The sequence below is a fragment of the Lagopus leucura genome, unplaced genomic scaffold, assembly GCF_019238085.1.
Source record: "Lagopus leucura isolate 7727_CA_CO unplaced genomic scaffold, USGS_WTPT01 Super-Scaffold_100014, whole genome shotgun sequence".
NCBI lineage: Eukaryota > Metazoa > Chordata > Aves > Galliformes > Phasianidae > Lagopus > Lagopus leucura.
Genome location: NW_024962268.1, coordinates 4396165 through 4418425, shown reverse-complemented (window position 1 = coordinate 4418425; position 22261 = coordinate 4396165). Strand labels below are relative to the sequence as shown.

General features: G+C 39.5%; 1 protein-coding gene across 3 annotated transcripts in view; it reads left to right on the top strand.

Moving 5' to 3' along the window:
• Positions 1 to 22261, top strand: part of LHFPL2 (LHFPL tetraspan subfamily member 2) — a 123389-nt gene that overhangs the window by 37995 nt on the left and 63133 nt on the right. The window contains exon 1 of one of the 3 annotated variants that reach the window (XM_042875199.1): positions 10245 to 10313. The exons of the other annotated variants lie outside the window; for them this stretch is intronic. The gene's annotated coding sequence lies outside the window, so the exon portion shown is untranslated. Of the gene's footprint in view, positions 1 to 10244; positions 10314 to 22261 lie in introns of those variants that run through there. 3 annotated transcript variants of the gene reach the window in all.

Genomic DNA, 22261 nt, shown 5'->3' with positions numbered 1-22261 from the left:
GCTGGAATGCTGCCTTAGCATGGTGAAAACTAACATGAATTCAGAATAATGGCAAAAAATGATTTTCAAGCTGTGGTCTACAAATGCACTGAATCCACCAATTGCTTATAAGGAGTAAATAAGGGTAAGTAACAAAAGATAATGATCTTTTTCAGTATGTTCAAATTCACTTTGTAGGATCCTGTGCCTCCACTGGAAGATGTAAAGGTGTTCCCATATGTACAGTGTTGGCTGAAAAGCCATCACTTTGACAATGTGGGGAGAGATCACCCAAATGCTATCCAAGAACAAGTTGAACTTACGCAAGGTGAGCACAAGTTGGTATGTTTTAAACAAATTTTGAAAGGAGAATGAAATGCTGAAGTAGTACAGGCAAAAAAAAACCAAAACACCCTGAGGTTTTTGAATGAACGGCATCTTGAGATGCTTGAACAAGGAATGCCACATGTAGAAAATGCAGTAGCTGTTATTTTCTGCTTAGCTCTGATGAGATCTCAGACACGTTGATATTGGAGTTGTGAAATATTTGCCTAATGCAAGAAGAATTGTATCACTTAAAGAAGTGAACAAAACAATAAAACCACACACGTGTGCACACACAGATCATCATAACTTCCAAACAGCTTAGGGTTACTAGCTTTCTCTTTTTCTCTTTTTTTTTTTTATTTTAAAGGACACAAACATATTGAACTGTGTCTTAAGAAAGCAGCTGTAATAAAGTGCTTTGAAAATACGACCTATAAGAAAATTATGAAGGAGTGACTTTTTAATCTCATGAAGAAAAATCAAGGGTTATGTGAGAAACATCTCAGGAAAAGTGAAAAGCTTGGTAGAGGGTACTACTTTTTTCTGTTCTCCCCTTTGGGAGTTGGTATGACTGGGTGAACAATAAGAAAATAAGAAGCATTTAGGTATGCAAATTTTGGTGGCAGCTGCCTGATATACTCTGTGGTTTATCCCCCTGCATGTTCTTGTGTATGTAGCTAGTCACTGAATAGATGACTTAAAAATGTTGTAGAATAGACTTTGAAATCAGAGATTTCTAGAAACATGAGAGATGCCCAAAATTTTCATGGAGGATCTAGCTCTGTTTGCATTATCTCATAATAGGAGTTGGATGAGATGATCTTTCAAAGTCTTTTCTAGTTCATGCTAGTTCTCCTTATATAGGAGCAATTTAATTCAAGGGGAAAACAAACAAACAAAAAAACAACAAGATCCAGCCACACAGAAATTAGTGTTCATGTAGAAAATGTTACATCAGAGAGCCATGAGGCTGTTTGTTCCTTGCTTGTGACTAGGACCAAAAGAGAGCTATTCATCACGAGAATAGAGCTACTTCTGTCTAAAGAAGACAGAGACATCCTCAGCTACTTGGACTAATGTGTAAAGTTTGTTTTTCCTCATCTCTTAATAACTAAAGTAGCTCTGTCAAATTTTTTGTGCTTTTGATTCTGATTTTTATTTACTAAATGAAACATGTTCTCACATGTCACCTAACTAGCAATCAGGAATCTGAGTTTTTGCAGACATATAAGTTGCACTTGTTTTGCAAGCTGAAGCCCAATGGCTGTTGAGTATAGTAGTAAATAGAATGTGAGCAGCAAATTGTGTCCCAAATAAACATATCTTCAGTTTCATTGCAAAAGCCATTATGTGATTAAATCTTGGTTTGAAATCTTTCTCAGTAGAAAAGATATCAGGGTTGATATTGGAGTTGTGAAATATTTGCCTAATGCAAGAAGAATTGTATCACTTAAAGAAGTGAACAAAACAATAAAACCACACACGTGTGCACACACAGAATCACAGAACTGTAGGGGTTGGAAGGGACCTCCAGAGATCATCGAGTCCAACCCCCCTGCCAAAGCAGGTTCCCTACAGCAGGTCGCACAGGTAGGCATCCAGGCAGGTCTTGAACATCTCCAGAGAAGGAGACTCCACCACCTCCCTGGGCAGCCTGTTCCAGTGCTCCGTCACCTCACTGTAAAGAAGTTCTTGCGCACATTTGTGCAGAACTTCCTATGCTGCAGTTCCAGCCGTTTCCCCTTGTCCTGTCTCCACTCACCACTGAAAAGAGTCCGGCCTCGCCATTCTGCCCCCCACACCTTAGATATTTATAGACCTGGATCAGGTCCCCTCTCAGTCTCCTTTTCTCAAGGCTGAACAGACCCAGTTCACTCAGCCTTTCTTCATAGGGGAGATGCTCCAGGCCCTTCACCATCTTCGTGGCCCTCCGCTGGACTCTTTCCAAGAGATCCCTGTCTTTTTTGTACTGGGGAGCCCAGAACTGGACTCAGTACTCCAGATGAGGTCTTACCAGGGCAGAGTAGAGGGGGAGGATCACCTCCTTTGACCTGCTGGCCATGCTCTTTTTAATGCACCCCAGTAAGCCATTGGCCTTTTTGGCCACAAGGGCACACTGCTGGCTCATGGCCAACCTGTCATCCACCAGGACACCCAGGTCCCTTTCCGCAGAGCTCCCCTCCAGCAGGTCATCCCCCAACCTGTACTGGTGCATGGAATTATTCCTCCCCAGATGCAAGACTCTACACTTGCTTTTGTTAAACCTCATCCATTTTTTTCTGCCCAGCTCTCCAGCCTATCCAGGTCTTGCTGAATGGCAACACAGCCTTCAGGCATGTCAGCCAATCCTCCCAACTTCGTATCATCGGCAAACTTGCTGAGGGTGGCCATTATCCCCTCATCAAGGTCATTGATGAAGATGTTGAACAAGACCGGACCCTGCACCGACCCCTGAGGAACACCGCTAGTTACAGGCCTCCAACCGGACTCTGCACTACCAACAACTACCCTCTGTGCTCTGCCAGTCAGCCAGTTCTCAACCCACCTCACTGTCCACTCATCTATCCCACACTTCCTCAGCTTTGTTATAAGGACGTCATGGGGGACAGTATCAAATGCCTTGCTGAAATGAAGGTAGACTACATCCACTGCTCTCCCCCTATCCACCCAGCCAGAGACAACATCATAGAAGGCTACCAGGTTGGTCAAGCACGACCTCCCCCTTGTGAACCCATGCTGACTACTCCTGATAACCTCCTCTTCTTCCAGTTGTCTGGAGATGACATCCAGTACAAGCTGTTCCATCACCTTTCCAGCGACAGAGGTGAGGCTGACTGGCCTATAATTGCCTGGGTCTTCCTTCTTGCCTTTTTTGAAGACTGGGGTGACGTTGGCTATCTTCCAGTCTTCAGGCACCTTCCCTGTCTTCCAAGACTTCTCAAAGATGACAGAAAGCGGTTCAGCAATCACCTCTGCCAGCTCCTTCAGCACCCGTGGATGAATCCCATCGGGTCCCATGGATTTCTGAACATTGATGTTGCCTAGGCACTCCTGGACCACCTCTTCCCTGACAGAAGGGGGGTCTTCCATTCCCCAGATCCTCTCACTAATCTCCAGGGTCTCAGATTCCCGAGGGGGAGCTTTTTCACTGAAGACAGAAGCAAAGAAGGCATTCAGTATCTCCACCTTCTCAGCATCCCCCGTTACCAGAACACCCCCGTCACTTAGCAGGGGAGCCACATTCTCCCTAGTCTTCCTTTTACTGTTAATGTACTTGAAAAAACCTTTTTTATTATCCTTTATCCCCTTTGCCAGATTTAATTCCAGGCGGGCTTTAGCCTTCCTTGTCGCATCCCTACAGACCCTGACAACATTCCTGTATTCTTCCCAAGTAGTCAGACCCTTTTTCCACATTTCATGGGCCTTCTTCTTTCCTTTGAGTTTGTGCACGAGCTCCTTGCTCATCCACACAGGTCTCCTGCCACCCTTTCCCGATTTCTTCCTCACAGGGACGCACCGATCCTGAGCTTGGAAGAAGAGCTGCTTAAATGCCGACCAGCTCTCACAGGACCCCTTGCCTTCCAACACCCTAGCCCATGAGACAGCTCCAAGTAGGCCCCGAAAGAGATCGAAGTTGGCTCTCCTAAAGTCCAGGATAGCAATCCTACTTTTTGCTTTACTTCTTCCACTCAGAATCTTGAACTCCACCATCTCGTGGTCACTACAACCCAAGCTGCCCCCGACCTTTACTTCCCTGAGAAGCCCTTCTCTATTAGTGAGAATAAGGTCCAGCAGTACCCCTCTCCTCGTCGATTCCTCAACCACCTGCATCAGGAAGTTGTCACAGATCATCATAACTTCCAAACAAAAAGAACATTCTACCCCTTTAAAGATCTCAACAGAAACTTACATTAACTGAAAGAAAAGTAATATTTCCAACTCAGTTTTTGTCTTAAATCTTGAAGTAATGACTTTTCCTGCTCTGCACTGGGTATTATCAATACACTGGGCTAGTCCTCAGGTGTGATCCACCTGTCCAGGCTTGATTTCCACTGAATTTGAAAAGCTTTCTAAAAGCACAACAATATTTAACCACATCACAGAAGGCAACCTCAGATTTTAGATGTGATTGTACCTAATTTGTTTTGCTGTTTGAGAGCTGGCTGTGGATCATGGCTTGTTTCCCAGCAGTGAATAAAATCACAGATATGAGAAAGGCAAAATTTTTTTCATTTGTAATTTTTGTTTCTCACAATAATGTTCAAATGTGTTGTCTTAGAGTAAATCATGTTGTTTTTAAAAATTGTGATTAATGCTACTTGTGAATGGGAAGAGGAATAACAATCTGTACATTTTGTGCCTTGTGCCTCCATCTAGCATTTGGCACATCTTCCAGTACTGCATGAGAGCAGAAGAATAGCCATGTTCTGGTCAGGCCAAATGTTCATTTTCCTCAGTACTCTTCCCAAAGACAATCAATAAAGCTGCTTGGGGAGAAAAAATGTAAGAAATGCATGAAGTATATGTAGTGATTCTTTGCTGTGGTTGAGTCCCTTAATTAGTGGTTTATGGACCTCCTTTGCTGAAGGTTGTACCCAAGCATTTATGTAATAATAATAAGCAGTAGAGAATCTGTCATTCAAGCTTTTAGTTTTGGTTGTTTTTTGTTCATTTTTTTAAATCCACTTATGCTTTGTGTCTAGAGTTCTGTGGCAGTGATTCCCGAACTTAAGTACTACATACAGTGCAAAAAAAAAAAAGCATTTCCTTGTTTCAGATTTAACACTTCATTGGCTGCCCTGTTGTCTTTGCTGTGAGAAATGTGAGAAATGTTCCTTGTTGATTTTTCTATATATTAGCCATTCTGCCAGCCTCTGTGCTCTTTCTCTTGGTGATTTTTTTTTTCTCTTTCTTTTTTCTTGCTGAAGACTTCAGGTCTGTTTGGTCTTGGAAGGTTCAACAGGGCTCCAGTGAAAGTGTTGATCTCACAACACTGTTAAAGCACCACTGCCCACTGTGGCAAATACACCGAATTCTTTCCTTTTTACTAGTAAAACTTAGCTAAGATCTCTTCAATAAATTGAGGTTCCATGAAGTCCAGTTAATGCCTATGTGAAATTATTAGATGACCTCTATAAATTAATGAGCAAATAAGGTGTGTTATTATTGTGTTTAAGAAACATTGATAAACAACTTTTGTGACTGAGGAACAAGATGATGTTACATAAAATTTCAGTTAAAAAGGAGTAAAATTACTTCAAAATGTAAAATAACACCTAGTTTTGTTTCAAAGAAAATAACCCAGCTGTCTGATCATGAATTTCATCTGAATTGTGACCTAAATTTGCTGAGCCTGCAAGCAGATTCTCTCTTAGAAACCTGGCAGTCCAAGTGTACATCTTTCTTGCCCATCAGCTGACAATATGTTTTTTATTTCATCACACATTGGGTTTCATAAATCCCTTTTTGTCTGAACTGCACCTTTTTTGGCCCTGCACAGAGAAGTAATTTGCCATATAGAAGTGGAAAGGACATTGTGTTGTCTGGGTTTGTGGAAGGTTTTCAGTGTATAGTAATGCTGTTCAGAGTGGGGAATAAAGTGAGCAGTGAGGAGAGGGAAGAGCTGGGCACAGTAGCTCTGCTGGACATATCATAGAATCACAGACTGGCCTGGGTTGAAAAAGACCACAGTGCTCATTTAGTTTCAATCCCCCTTCTATGTGCAGGGTCACCAACCACCAGACCAGGCTGCTCAGAGCCACGTCCAGCCTGGCCTTGAATGCCTCCAGGGATGGGGCATCCACAGTCTCCCTAGGCAACCTGTTCCAGTATGTTACCATCCTCTGAGTGGAAAACTTCCTCCTAGTATCCAAATATCTTTCTCCCCTTGGTTTAGAACCACTCCCACTTCTCCTATCACTACCACCCTGAATAGTTGTTCCCCTGCCTGTTTACACACTCCTTTCAAATATTGCAAGGCCACAATGAGGTCTCCCCAGAGCCTTCTCTTCTCCAAGCTAAACAAGCCCAGTCCCCTCAGCCTTTCTTCATAGTAGAGGTGCTCCAGCCCTCTGACCATCTTAGTGGCCCTCCTCCGGACCCACTCCAAGAGCTCCACGTCCTTCCTGTACTGGGGCCCCAGGCCTGGATGCAGTACTGCAGATGGGGCTCAAAGGAGCCGAGTAGAGGGGGACAATCACCTCCCTCTGTCTGCTGGCCACCCCTTTTTTAATGCAGCCCAGAACACAGTTGGCCTCCCAGGCTACAAGTGTACTCTGCATGAGTTGGATGGATGTAGAGGTTCAACAGTGAGGACAGTGGGACTCGGGTCCATGTGGCCCATGAAGGGAAAATATCCCAGTCCTGTTTAGTTGCTCATTTCTATATTAGGAGGAAACTGTTATCTCATGATTTCAGGGAATTAATGAATGTGTTTCACATGGATGGAAGAAGGACTCTAAATAATTTTGTCAGAAGTCTTGATAAACTGCAAGGCACAAATGTGACAAAAATAAACATCATTAGTAGCAGAGCTCATGGAGTTGCTTTAATTAGTTTTCCATACTTGAGGAACTCTTTGCCGTATAAGGATTTATTTTGGATGTAAATTTTCCATTAGCAGCCAAACACACTATAAATTTCAATTAAAATTTGGGCTTCATTCCTCTGAAAGTTGACAAAATATGGCTCTCTTTGATTTCCTTAAGTATCATGTAAGGAACCTCAGAAATTATAAAGTTTGCATGGATGATTGGGTTGTCCTTGCTATCTGCTATCTTGTATGAGGAGTACTACACACATGCAATTTACATCTCTATACCAGAAGTTACAAGTTTGCACTAAACCCTAATGTTCTCTTCTAGATATTATTTGGAGCTACAGGCCATGTAGAATTTTACAAGGGAACAAGCAAAACTCCACAGGATTGGAATAAAGACTAGGTCAGCAGGTGAAAGGGAGGGTCAGTATCTGTGAAATACTGAGCTTGAAATTCAGGGGAAATATTTGATGGGTGTTTCCTCTGCATGTTACAGAAGCTGAAAATGGTCACAAGTTTTGGCATGTAGGCTAATGCTTTCTAACCCAGTGGTCAAAAATGATGAAACATGGCTTTCAAAACAGTGCAAATGACTGAACTTGTAGTATTAACTAATAACTCACCATGTTTAAGTTAAACTGTTACAATCCCTTTGTGCTTTTCTGCTTTAAATCGTAAAATATCCCTTTTCCTTGCAAACCGAGAATTCTGACTGGCAAGGTTTATAAGCCCAGTAGATCAAATTTAGATTAGTATTAAAACGGTAATGAAATATTTTTAGTGCTTGAAAATTGAATTGTTCTGTAGCAGTTGGTAAAAGCTTGAAGTTACGCTGCTGACACCAGCAGGAACATTTGAATTAAGCCAGTACTTAGCACTTTTAACAGTTTTAATTTGAATGTATAGTATCTTTGTTGTTAGCATGACTTTTTTTTTTCTTTTGTAGCCATATAAGTTCTTATTATAATTTTATATTTTCTTTGCTGTCATAAAATATCAGTCAAAGAGCAGCGCCTTGGGTCTGGGGGTTTCTTTGTTTCTAGGCGTTGTTCCAAAGTACACAGCTGAAGTGCTTTATAGGTCTTGTTTAGGGCTTCTAATACACAGATCACCACTGAGTGCTTTTGATACAATTTTACAAACACTTAGTTCTTGATCTTTGTTTCCAGCTTAACCTGACATTTTAGTGATGGAGTATAGTAGTTCAAGATGTATGACCTTCCTGCATGCTGTAGTTTGAAGAGGAAGAGGGAACTTCTCAGTTTCTTCTGTGCATGTGGTACTTTTGGAGAAGTCTGGCAATGAGGGAGGAGGACTGGAGAGTTAATTGTATTAGAATACTCAGGAGGTCGTCTTGCTGCAAGGAATGTGAAGCTCAGAACTTCAGCCGGGCTATCTGTATGCCCATGACTGAAGTTTATGATGCATGATAGATGCCTTTAGGCAGAGAGTGAGCAGCCAGCTTTTCATTAATTTGTAACAGAGAGACTGGTGGGAACGTTGATCCATGCGGTGGAGAGCCTGTAGTGAATTCCTTCAGCATAAGAAAGCTAAAAATAATGCTCTAGAAAATGTAGGCTTTAGCCAGACTCTTTGTTTTCTGAACATCCATTTGAATAGAGGATCCTGATGAAAGTAAGAAGAGCCAGGAGTACCTTCTCTCTTTTCATTGTAGTCTTGAAACGATTAAGCTGTTGGATATATTTTAGAAAAGATTTTAAATCGGTCAATAATGCTTATACATGCAACATACCTGAAATGATTTGGAGAATTTCTCCGTGTGCAATTTATGGATTCTCTAGGAAAACTCATGCTGTTTGTAAGCTCTCCGTACTCCTGTAACAGCATTCCCACATGAGGATGCTGTGAGGGGGCTGGGGTGGCTGATCCAACCCATCTGTTGGAGTGGATGGGCTGCTGGATCCTTCAGCTCCCAAAAGCAGAGCTGAGGAAGAAGATACTAAAAGCCAGTTTTCCTCAGCTGCTTTGTGGAAGGGAAAAGTTTCAAGAAATTTTAATTTTCACAGGAAAGGGAACAAAGATAAGAGACCTTGGCACAGTCCTTTGGAAAAAAAGGAGATACCGGTACAAGCCAGCATGGGAAGAGAACACCAAAAGCAGAGAGCAAAGTTGTAAAGTGCTGGATGAGGCTGTGCATGTGTGTTTCAGCAGCAGCATATGCTTAAGGAGTAAACTGTAAGAGCTGAGGGTGAGAAGAAACCTCCTCCTCTTCAGAGTTTGCTACTTATCTCATGTTGGTAAGGATGCTCACACTGCAGCCATTTCCTGCAGATAAATGGCCACTCTCTCAATCGCTCTTTTCTTTATTCATTTATTTATTTCCTTTCCCCAAAGGACACAAGAAAAGCAAAATAAACGAAAACAAAAAAAAATTAAACCAACCAAAAAACAAACAAACAAACCCCAAACCTTGAATTATTGGAGTGGTGAGAGTTCTCTTGTTGCCTGTGTGACAGATAAATTGTTGCTCTGCATGGACAAGCACTCCAACCATGTGCTTTCCTGTCTTTGCTGAGAAGTGGCTCAGATTGTCCCATCTCTACTGTCTGGAAGCGCCAGGGCTGTTCGGTCACTGGCACAGGGCAACCCAGTATGGTCCCCAGAAGTCATGGCACCATGCTGCAGGGTATGCAGCCTTCTGTGCAGTATGGAATAGGATCCAGCCTTGGCACTGAGATCTCAGTGTTCAGGGAGAAGAGCATTGAGATTTCCTCACTACTCTGGAGACTCTTCTTGTGGCCTTTGATAGAAGATTTGAAATTGCCTCAATGGCTGACTGGGATTGATTTCAATAAATGTGGTATTGCTTGTGCACCTATGAGTTGGGGAAGGTAGAAAACGAAAATAGTTGGTGTTAGTTTAAACAGCACAACGCATAAAATGAGCACATATCTGAAGGTTCAGACAAATAGGCTTTCTGGATGTACAAGTCTGTGAATAAAGCTTCTGTCACTCATTTGAATGAGTGAATTTGGTGGGGTTTTTTTGGTAATACTTAGAAATAAGAAAGGTACATTTATCAAACAGAAATCCTGCTAACATTGTGTTGAACCAGGAAAATGTAGAGCTGCCCTTTTGACTGAATACAGGAATGTATTTGTTTTGTAATATGGGTTAGGATAGTTGAACTTAAAAGCTGTTTGGGGCAATGTAAACATATTACTTACCCAAAATACTTAAGCAAAGGAAGCGTGCCCTTCATGCTTTCTGTTAGGAACTAGTGTTTTGCTTTAAGAGCAAGTAATTTACAAAGCCTATAAATAAGTAATGTAAATTCTGACAGACACAATATGTTATTTTTTCATTCCTCTTCTAGGTATTGGACAATCTCTTTGCTGTGCATAGCTGCATCAGGAAAGAGAGCTGTATTCAGGAATATTCTGAAGTACTAGAAGGAATTCCATGTTTTCTTGTATTGGGGCAAAGGCCTTGAATAATAATACAACAGGTATTTATGTTAATACTGACTTTAAAGTCAAGTTTGATCACTCCATAAATATGAAATTGAAAGTTGCTGTGGAAGTTTATTGTTTCCTTTGTTCTGTTTCTGTTGTGTAGAAATATTGGAATTCTGGCAGCTTACCTGCACAGGTCTCAAAGGTTTTCTTTTTTTCAGCTTACATTATAAAGCATAATTATCCTTTTCTGTTGAGTTTTATAACAAAGGCTTTTGGTTTAGTATGTAGATGAAAGCATTGTTTGTTTTATATAGAAATTAACAAAACTGGGAATTGGAGAAGGATGATTGCCCCTTTGTTATCTTCATGAATAATTGTAACATCTATCTCTAGTTGGTTTTTTTTGTTGCTGTTGTTTTGGTTTTTTTTTTTTTTTTTTCTTTTTTTTTTTTGCTTACTATTTTAGTTTTTCTATTAATTTGATTAAATATTAATGCACAGCACTTCCACTTCAGATCACCTGCGTTACAAATGGAAAAAATATCAATCCAAAGTTAATGTTTAAAAGAAGTTTGCAACAAGGTTGTTCTTCCATGCGGGTAGAATGATGTCCAATGTATCACTAGCAGCCTAACGAGATTCCCCCAGATTGCTGCTGAGAAGCATTTTGACTTTACTCCTTGTCCTGTCTGCACTGGATTAAGTGTGAAGACCCAGGGCGGCACTCAGTTTGAATGTGTTCTGTGATTACAGAGCATGCACTTAAAGCAATGCAGTTCATTTTTTTCACTTCAGCTGTTTTTGTCTTTGTAGTCAGTTGTATAAATATGTAGATCTTTAAACAAAACTTAGAAATGTTCTCAGTAGGCAAGACTTTGCTTTTCAAACTTTGAGAGCTGGTGATGAAATCTTTGGTGAAGCCTGTGATTAAAATGTCAGACAAACAGTAGTAAGGTTCTTGAATGTTAATCGTTTAATTTTTCAGTAGTAGATAGTTAATAAGATTAACTAAGGTAAGTTAAAGCTTTAGAGGAACTAAAACCAATTCACTACTAAGAATCACAGAATGGCCAGGGTTGGAAGGGACCTCAAGGATCATGGATCTCCAACGCCCCTGCCACATGCAGGGCCACCAACCTCTACGTCCAATGCTAAGCCAGGCTGCCCAGGGCCCCATCCAACCTGGCCTTGAACACCTCCAAGGACGGGGCATCCACAACCTCTCTGGGCAGCCTGTTCCAGCACCTCACCACTCTCTGGGTAAAGAATTTCCCCCTGATGTCTGACCTAAATCTCCCCTCCCTCAACTTAAATCCATTTCCCCTTGTCCTGCAGTTATCAACCCTTTCAAAGAGTTGATTCCCCTCCCCTTTGTAGGCTCCCTTTAGGTACTGAAATGCTGCAATGTGGTCACCCCGCAGCTTTCTTTTCTCCAGGCTGAACAAGCCCAGCTCCCACAGCCTGTACTCACAGGGGAGGTGCTCCAGTCCTCTTATCATCCTAGTGGCCCTCTTCTGGACCCTCTCCAACAGCTCCCTGTCTTTTTTGTACTGCGGGCTCCACACTTGAATGCAGTATTCCAGGTGGGGCCTCACAAGAGCAGAGTAGAGGGGGACAATCACCTCCCTGTTCCTGCTGCCACCCCTCTTCTGTTGGAGCCCAGGATACCATTTGCCTTCTGAGCTGCAAGAGCACACTGTTGGCTCATATTATGTTTTTCATCTATCAAGACCCCCAGGTCCTTCTCCACAGAGCTGCTCTCAAGGACAGCTCCTTCCAGCCTGTATGGATGCCTGGGATTCCTCCGGCCCAAGTGCAAAACCTTGCACTTTGCCGTGTTGAACCTCATCAGGGTCACCCAGGCCCACCTTTCTAGCCTTTCGAGGTCCCTCTGCATGGCATCCCTTCCTTCAACCGTGTTGACTGCACTGCTCAGCTTGGTGTCATCAGCGAACTTGCTGAGGGTGCACTCGATTCCTACATCGATGTCATTGATAAAGATGTTGAAGAGTTCTGCTACTGCAAAGCTATAGTGAACACCAAAGCTATGAAGACTAATTTTAATGATGAAGATGAAGATGCTTTTTGTATTCAACTTTCTTGTTCAACAGCAGCAGCTACCTCTCAGTTTCATTCTTGCTAGCTGAAAGCTGTTACATTAGACATAAAGCTTTGGGAGTCAAGCTTGGTGTGTGCTGCCATCCTAAACTATCTTCCTTGAGGTTGGCAGCAAGTACTTGGAAACTGAATGGATAATTTGAGTGAGCTTTTATCCTTACAAATAGGACTGGAAAAAGTACTGACTCTTGATTCCCCTTTTCCCTTTAAAAAAAAAAAAGAAGAAGAAGAGCTTGTCAGGAGTTAAATGTGAGGTCTCAAAACCCAAATGAAGGGTGGGAATGTTCAGAATCACAAATCTGTGTATTCTCTACCCAGAAACAGGTTTTCCTTTGTGTGTGGATGTCAAGAGCCAGATGTTTATTTCCTGAGGGTCTGGACTCAACTGCTGCTGGGGGAGTTCAGGCTTCTAGACCAAAGAAGGGAATCTATGCTGCAGAAACCACACACAGCTCCTGCCCTACTGGAGAAGTCAGTGCCCAGATGAGGAGTGTGCATTTCTAAGTCCGTCCGTCTTCCAGAGACTCCTCCAGCTATCATTGTCCTGGCCAAGACCACACAGAAAGTGTTTTTCATTGGTCCTTTACAAGACTGTTTTTGCAGATACGATTTATCTTTCTGTGCAGCAGCGTGGCTGTGTCGGTTAGTCAGTACTGGCTGCCTTTGATTTGGTGGGAAAAGCAGCCATGTCCACATCTATAGCCATGAGCAGGTGCCTGTAGGAAGAGGGCAATGGTGCTGCCTTATAATCTGCATTTCATCTGGATATGTTTGAAAAATGAGGGGAAAAAAGTGAAGAAAACATTAATTCTGAGTACAGATTCTGAATTTATTAGTATCACATCTTAGTACATAGTAGTTAAAAGCTACTCACTTTGTTACAGGATACAGTAAGGGTGGGCTGCAGAATTTCAGGTGAGTATTGTGTTGACCCTGCAGACGGCAGGGGGTTTGGAGCTTGATGATCCTTGAGGTCTCTTCCAATCCAAGCTATTCTATCATTCTATCTCAAAGGAAGGTTCCAGAAGCATTGAGTCACTACCTGTGAAGTAAGGGCAAATGGCTCTCATCTGTTTGAAACAATGGGACTCTGGTAGCTTATATGGAATAAACATTGTAGGTAGATTCCACCATACATCAAAAATATGGATTAGTTTTCCAGGAATTTAATGGAGGAGCTGACTTCAAACCAGTTTATTGACAGTGCTGTGACTCAGTGAATGATGATGCACCAGCACGCGGTGTTCAAATGTTTGGTTGTTCAGACCTTTCCTTCACCTGAAGTATTGCAACACACATCTGTTCAGGTTAGGTTTTGGAAACTGAAGTCTTGCATTCAAGGCTCGGCAAGACAATGTATAAACTTTGACTTGATTAGTGTCTGAGCTGCTTTCAAACAAAGTGAGAGTCAAAATGCTAAAACAGTAGACTCTGTCCAACAGATTGTGGAGTCTCTGCAGCACAGCTAACTGTGACTTAGAGACTTATCTTTTCATGTTATCTGGCTCTATCTGAGATAAGGACGTGTTTTTTTCTGTGACTTGTCTCTCAGTCTGTAGGGATGGTTTGTCACCATCCAGCTAATCTGAGGAGTGTGGAGGAGCTCAGTATTCCCTGCAGCAAGCTGGTGGCAGTGGCATGTTTCTGCCAGGTGGTCTGTTGTAGCCATGTGTTCATTGGGAATGCAGTGTTAATAAATGCAAAATAAAAATCAAAGTTCATGATTTTACTATAGGGTAGCTAAACTGAACATGCAGAAGTAAAAAAGGTGAAGTTATAACAGCTTCTTGAAATGTGGAAATGTTTCAAATTGCATGTGTGGTTCATAGCACTGATTTGTTTGTATTGAAAATTCCAAAATGGTAGCTAATTAGGTAAAAGCAAACTGTTTAGATTGTAGGAGTAATAAAAACTTGTAGATGCAGAGGCTTTTTGAAGTATTGTTGAACTTGAGAATGCACTTCGTAGAAGTACAGTAACTTATGATCTGATACAAGAGATTAATTCACAGCATCCCCGAATGGCTGAGTTTAGAAGGAACCTCTGGAGGTCACCTGCTCCAAAGCCCTACGTGAGCAGACACTAGAGCATGTTGCCCAGTTCACATTCACAACTGAGAGCAGTGGTACAAGTGCTTGAAATGACAGAAATTAGGAGTATCTAATACTGATTACTGTGGTTCTTTTTTTTGCGCACTTTGATTTTCAGTTAATCGCTAGGAATTTTTCCTAAGTATACTTATGAGTATATTCTCCCTGTCAATGCTGTTAGCATGAGGAGTATTTTTAACAACTCAGAAGACAGTTACTAGAAACACAGTGACTCAGCTGTTAAAAACATCCTGTGGAGGGCAGGAGTGTTGGACTAGATGATCTTCAGAGTCCCTTCAGAGTCCCTTCCCTACAGTTCTGTGATTGTGTGACCTGTACATGGAAACTGGAATGCTGTACCAGTATATACAATACTGAATGTGCTTTGCTGCCTGGTCTTTGTTTCCAGGAAGCTGGAAAAAGCTTCCTGAGCATTCAGTGATTACAGTATCTATCCTGCCTATGACTGCCTCTCATCGTATTTGGTGGATGTGTTAATGGATGACATTTCAAGTTCCAAAAAAACTGAAGATGCCATTTTGCATGAGGCGCAATTTAAAAGACAGTAGTATTAATCACAAAACACTCTATTCTCAAACAGCTAAATGCAGAATAGCTTGCTTTGCTGATACCTACACTGGGTGGGATAATAAAAGTAGAAGTGTGGATGAGCATTTTTCTGGCACAAACATGCAAATGTGATAGGATAGGATTTCCTTTTGTCTTAAGTATCTGTCTCACCTTTTAGTTAGAAAAGGGGGGATCTGTTCAGCTTTGCACATGGACAATCCTTTGAGCTGAAACTTCCTTCAGTTTTTCTGTGTTGTTTGAGATGTCGATGCAGAGCAAGATTTGGTTCCAAGCTGCTTTCTTTTAAAGTGGAAAAACAGTCTCTTCATGCTTCTTAATTCTCGTTTTGTTTTACTTCCACCTTAATTTTCTAGTGTTGCTTTCTGTTCTTCCCTACTTTTTTTTTTTTTTTTTTTTTTTTTTTTTTTTTTTTCATAGAAGGCATTAAATACGTGTTTTGATCTTTTTAAGAAGGCATGAAGAGACCCAGTTGGGATTTCCTTTCTGTCTCACTATGTTAAAATCAATTGGCATGTTACAGTGTTCTTCCTCCCTCCCCCACTGCTGGAAATGAGTGGATTCATCTAGCTCCAAATTGCTGCATGGAAACCCTTTGCTTTAAGTCAAAAAGTTAGTGCAAGTGTGTGAATCATTTTATGAAAATACTGCATAGAGTTTCAGGTTTCAAGTCCCTGCTGATGCATTAAATTCTTCATGGTATTGGCAGGGGAGAAGCAGGGAACCTTTCTTTAGCTGGATAAATAGGAGAAGTGTCAACTCCAGATGCCTTGAGAGACTCCAGACAGGCTTTTGGTGCAATTACAGAGGTACAAAGGGATGGGAGCCAGGGGACTGCTATGTGTATTGGATTTTATTTAGTTTTTTGGTCACCTCCGCAGGAAAAGTCAGTCCTATATAAGTTTATAAGCTCAAAATTTTGGGGTACAAGTATGCAGATGTAGTGTTTTTTGAATATGTACGTATAAGTGCATGTGAATGCTGAAGTTTTTAGGAAATGCTATTGGCAGAAGATACTCAAACTAAAAAAATTAAGCATGTGTCTTCCACTGCATATAATGCATGGAAAAAAAGTCGGGAAAACTTTGGTGCTGTTCCAGCGTTGGTGGCATTGAAGGCGTGGGAGGGAATTTTGTTTGTTCACACTGTCTTTCTCTGCAACCTTAAATCCAGTGGAACAGTATGACTCGGCCACTATTATCTACAGCTGTATGCGTTAGAGTTGGAGTGATACATCAATGGCTATTGATGGGTATAATAATCATGCCTGCATAACCTGTCAACTTTTGATGTATAAATAAGGGCATTTGTAGTATTTTATTCCTCGGTAAAGCAATACTGCTTATTCTTTCAGTATTTCAATGGCTTTAATACAGATTTGGTAGGAATATTTCCTCCAAAGCACTGTGCTGTTTTGTCACATGCTCTGTATCATTGTGGCATTCTTTAAGATTCATAATGAAATTGAAAATACATAATTATCATCTGCAGCATGTTCTTTGTATATCTTCAGACTTATGGAGAGGGTTATCATACACATATGAAGTAAAAGTTCTGTTTATTTAATGTCAGATAACAATTTTGCTTAGTAGAGTTTTTTTAAAAACTCAGTAGTTTATTTTGCTGTAGAAAACAGACTTTCTGCCTTCTTGAAGAACATCTTTTTCACATTATAAACATTCTATTAGTTGAATATTTTTTTTTCTTCTGTACCTTACTTACTTTCCTACTTCAGGAAGCCCACCTGGTTCTCAATCGTGTTTTTGATCTGTTTCATCTGAGGTGATGTGGTATTTCAGAAATGGCCACCTGTCGGAATTCTGAGTTTTAACTTTGTTTCCATTATTGCCAGTATCATCAAAGAAAAAACTAAAAAAAAGAACAACGGTTTGTTTAGCCTCTATTGCCATTTCTATTCCTAATGAGTGCAGAGAAAAGTTTGAAAACACTTCTCGTCAGGTGGGCTAATCATGTATGTGTGACATATGCTGTTTTAGAAAATCACCAATTATCAGGGAGTTCACAATAAAATTGCAGGAGTTGGAAGATGTATTTGTTTCATCAGTTTGCTGTGACTGAATTGAAATTTCAGCCATTCTTTGACATGGCCTCATAGACGACCAGCTGTTACCTCAAGCTCAACCTCACTGTCTATTTTTCCTGAATCACGGCAGTGAACATCACTTTTGCACTTCTTATAGATACAGTTCAAGGTCCAAGATAATGTCCTAAGGCTCTAATTAAACAAAAGTAGGCCAAAGGTTTGTTTAGCCCAGTACAGGTATGACGGTAGCTAGTGGCCTAGGGCACAGTTATACATTGATGCTCTCATAATCTCTACTGCTCTGCTCCTTTAGGGTATACTGATTCAGAGGAGGCAGGATTCGTGTTTAATAGCTTTTAAGACCTTTCTGTCATTAACTTGTTCAGTTATTAAGCAAATGAGAAAGTTAGCAGCTGACTGCATCTTACATGGAACTGCTTTCTTGAACCTTACATTCCCCAGTGCCCTTTGATGCTATCTGCACTTCCATTAGCTGATACAGTGAAGACTTCTTATCTACTCTTCTGTGCTTATCAGTGTTCTATGAAGATCTAAAGAAATCATATCCTTCACTTATGCATGTGATCTTTTCACAAGATGCTGACTCTTATACTGTATTAGCCTGGAATGTTCTCTCTTACAGCTGCAGAGCTCCATGAAGAAACCATCTATTTTATGTGTTGGAGCTTTTGCCGCTTATGCAGGATTTTCGTTGTTACCTTACTGATCACTTCATGGGTAAATTTAGTGGGACATGATACAAAGACTATTAAGAACAAAAGTTCTCTGGTTTTTTCTTCTTCTTTTTTTTTTTTTTTTTTCCTTTTTTTGAGTTACAGGGAATTGAGAATGGCTTCTCAAGCATATTAATGATTTCCATCTGAGAACTTTTTTTTTTTTTTTTTTTTTAATCTTAGAAAAGAAACAAAAATATTCAGCAAAAATCTTCTTAGATTCTGGTGTTTTCCCCTTACGCTTTGGATACTATTACACATGCTTGTGATTATCCTCTCTGCAAACAATTGTCAGAAAAATTCATCTGTTTTCCAAGTCCCACAGAAGAACAGATGTGGAATTAAGTTTCAAACAATGTACTCTTAATCACTTACATGTGGACACAAAATGAACTGGAGCTAAGTGGGAACTGAATTGGTGCTTTGTTACTTGAACATGGAGTGGACAATTTGCATTTTTCTTTGGGTTCTGTTTCTGAACAGTCCTTTGAAAAGAGTGCTAATAAATGAACAAGACAATTATCTACTTTAGATATTAGTTCTTTCTAAAGAGCCAAAACCTCTAGGGACCACCTGAGTTGACCTGGAGTATATTATGCTTGTGAATATGAAAGAGATATTTATGTGTACGTATAGTTTTCTTCCTTTATTTCAAAACTCTTGATGCAGCAAAGGATATTGGGAAGTAAAGTAGCTGCATATCATCTGTGTACTTTCAAAAGCAATGATTTAAAGCAGTTAGTTCTGCCTGTTAAGTGGTTTTGAATCAATTGCTGGAATACCATAAGAAAGCAATTATGTAAGAAAATGTATTCATGTTGTGTTTTGAAACTCATCCTGCACTGGAAAAATCACTTGAAATGATAGATAGCCCATACAAATACTTTGGAAATCTAGTAACTGGGGAGAGAAGGTTAGTATTTAGGGACTCAGAATTACGGCTTCAAGCTTTACAGAATTAAGGATTTGAATCAGTATCCTGGCCAACCAGCAAGACTTAAGGAACTCCCTCATTCTTGTTCTTGGGATAATTTTGCTCATGTGCTCGTAGTTGGTATGAAAGATCATTGGTAATGGACTGGAATATTGACAGGAAGGTTCAATCTCTACTGCCATACCACCTTCCTCTAAAACTGTGGACCAATCTGTGTATATATGTATACGTATGTGTTATGTGCGTGTATGTATGTACGTATGTGTATGTCTGATATATCTTACGACTCATACATACATATCTTGAAAAAAAACTACCTACTACAACTTAGAAGTAGGAATCTTTATTTTCAGTTGATACAGAATTTAAACTATTCTTAACACGTATAACTTTATACATGGAAGATTTTTTTTTCAGTTTGGAAATAACTTACCATCATGAAACTACAAATAAAAAGGGAAAAAAAGTCTTAACAAATTTGTTGCTTCTTGGATTTTGACAAGCTCAACTGAATAGACAATATTCAATAGACAAGAAATATCTTATTTCAGGGTTTGATACTGGTTTATTGAAAGTTGTTCAACTCCCTTAGGAATTTTAAAATTAGCCTTGTAGTATCATGTTGAAGGGTTGAAAGAGCTGTGAACTCAGCTGTAGCTTTTCTTGGCCTCCAAAACTGGAGTGGGCCATGAGGAGATTAGTAGTGATGCATTTTTCTTCCTTCCTTAGAGTAGAAATGGGAACCCACCATCTTACTGCCTTGTTGACTGATCCTTAACTTGTCATCTTGCACATTCATTGTTACGTTTATTCTGTTAAGGAAGAAATGGCCAATGTAAATTGAAGTGTTAGCTGCTAATAAAATAGCAAAATGTAATGTTTTGAGACATTAAGAAAAGAAACTTTCAGAAATGTTTGTTAATGTTCAAGAAAAATGTTGTTTCTTAGATCGGCTGCTAGAGAGATCCTTAAAAAAAAAAAAATAAACCTATTGAATGGATTTTATAAGGCTGTTTTGCTTGAGCTCTGTGAAGACACCAATTTTTTTTCCTTCTTTGTTTTTGGAGAGGTCTGGTTGACGCTAGTTTTCCATGTTTTGCTTAAAAATATTTTTTTTCCATTGATATTCCTTTGTTTATACACCTCACAGAAGAAAAAAGAGCTAATAACATTCAAAATAAACATCTTTATACCATCATTCTTTGTTTTTTAGCCTTGGTCTAGAATGACATAAATGACTAAGTGTTTCAAGTCCTTTAAATATAACTGTGAATTTTGTCAATGACTTTTAATAAACATGATTGTCAGCTGCCTTTGAGAATTAAAATCATAAGGCGGAGTTCCATAATCTTACAGAGATGGTAAAGTTCAAATTAAAATTTCCATATTTTACATTTAATACTTTGAGGGTATTTTGAATGGATTTATAATGTATGTCTTGCTTTTAACAGTGGGTTTTGTTATGTTTTTAAGATACTAAGTACATAGTTGCTGAGAGGTAATTAATACTAACATGTTGTAAAAAAAGAAAAAAAAGTACAGATCTTTGGATAAGAAGAGTCTTATGAGTTCTCTTGGTATTCTAGGCAATCAGACTGTATGTAATTCCTTCCCTCATGTCATCAGCCTATGATATAAAACTTCTTAGGCTTCCTGCCTCCACTTTTGTTTATAAGGCTGTTGCAGAATCTGGGTTTATTAAGTAATCTGCTAACATGCAACTTAGACATTCATAGTCAATTTATTATTTTGTCTCGCTAAAAATATTCACATCTTCTTTCTTCTTACTACTTAGTCACTCACTGTAGGAAATAATTATATTTTGGTTTTAGCAATTTCATTTAAAAAAAAAATTTCTTTAGGTGAATGAAGGCAAAATCACATCGCATCCTTCTCAGTTCTCCTTACCCTTTATCACTACAACTTTTCTTGCCTGTTCCTAATCCAGCTTGAGTTTTTCCCATGCCCCTCACTTACAGATAATAAGAGCCCTTTTGGTGTTCAAGGCAAAATCTTGTAAGAATCTTCAGCAACTTAATCATACTGCCTAGTGGGCGGGTGAAAATTTAAAAATTTTATTCTTACAGCCTTTAGAATATTCTATTACATTATCACAGTATCTGCATCAGATCAAATCATCTGCACAGATCATTACATCATCTGCACAGATATTATAGATAATATCAAAATTAAAGGGATGGGCTTCATAGCTGTATCTTTTATGAGGTAACAGACTAAGCACTTTTATGTTTACTTATTCATGTGCATGAATATAGGTAGAGAAAATCCTTCACATTAGAGTATCTTCTTTATATAGTTAAAATGGTAGAAACTTAGACAAATAGCATTTTATCAGTAGGAACTCATAACTCATGAAGAAGTTAGTTCTTGATTATACTGAGAAATGTATTTTAAAGAACAAAATAAAACTAATAGAATTTAAAGAACAATTCGAATATTTTTTGAGGATTTAAAGAATAATTAGAATTTAGGAAATGTGAGTTTCAATGATGTAACAGACTTTAAGGAGGATATTATCAGCTTCAGGAAAGCAAAACCCATTGGTTCTATTTCTTATGTTACCAGTAGAAACCGATTTTCTGAAAAGAAAATCTAGAGTAGTGTTTAAGCAAATTGGGTCCAAAGAAAGCTGAAAATGACAAAAACTAAAAAGACAAAGGTCTTTTTGTGGTGAACAAAACAAAGTTCTTGTATTTCTTACTTTGTAATCACTTTCCACTGTACCTGGGACTGTTTATTCCATCAGCAAACTGAGTATTATTTTTAACTTTAACCAAGAAGTGGTTACTCACTTACCTTTCTTTGGATGAGCATCAAAGAAATACCTCATCATGGGCTTCTAACTTTGTGTTAGAAAAACAGATTAGACAGAGATGGCTTAGAAGTTCTTAGGCATCTGCAGAAATGGCAGGATGTTCTCCAGAATTGGAATACTGGGCAGACAAAACTTTAGTAAAGATCTTTGTTTTCATAACAAGACTTTACTCAAAGGCACACAGAATCTTGCTCAAATCTCTTCTTTATTTATTCGTTTTATACTGTGTCTGAGATATAAGCTGGAGAACAGTTAGAAATAAAGATGATGGTGTTCTAAGCAGCGTGGTACTGGCTTTAAGGTCTGGGTGCATAGTAGATTTATTAGTTGGGTAACATTTAGTTATATTTCAGTAGAAGAAACTATGCTTTGAGGGCAAGCCTAATGGTCCAAGTTCTAGGCTTTGTTACTTAGCAAAATCATTAAATTAGTCATTGAAGAGTTTCATGATTAAAAAAGCACTTTTCACTGGTGGACGGCTACTAAGGAGTCGTAAGTAGTACCTGTGGTTGCTTTAATTTTATACGGTTGTTTTTATGTATATATACTATTGAATCTGTGAACTGAGAAAAGCATGGAAACAAGTCCAGGATGGAATATATGCTTAAGGTAAGCAATATTGTCTTCCTAGAGCCATGAAGGAGATCGAGTGTA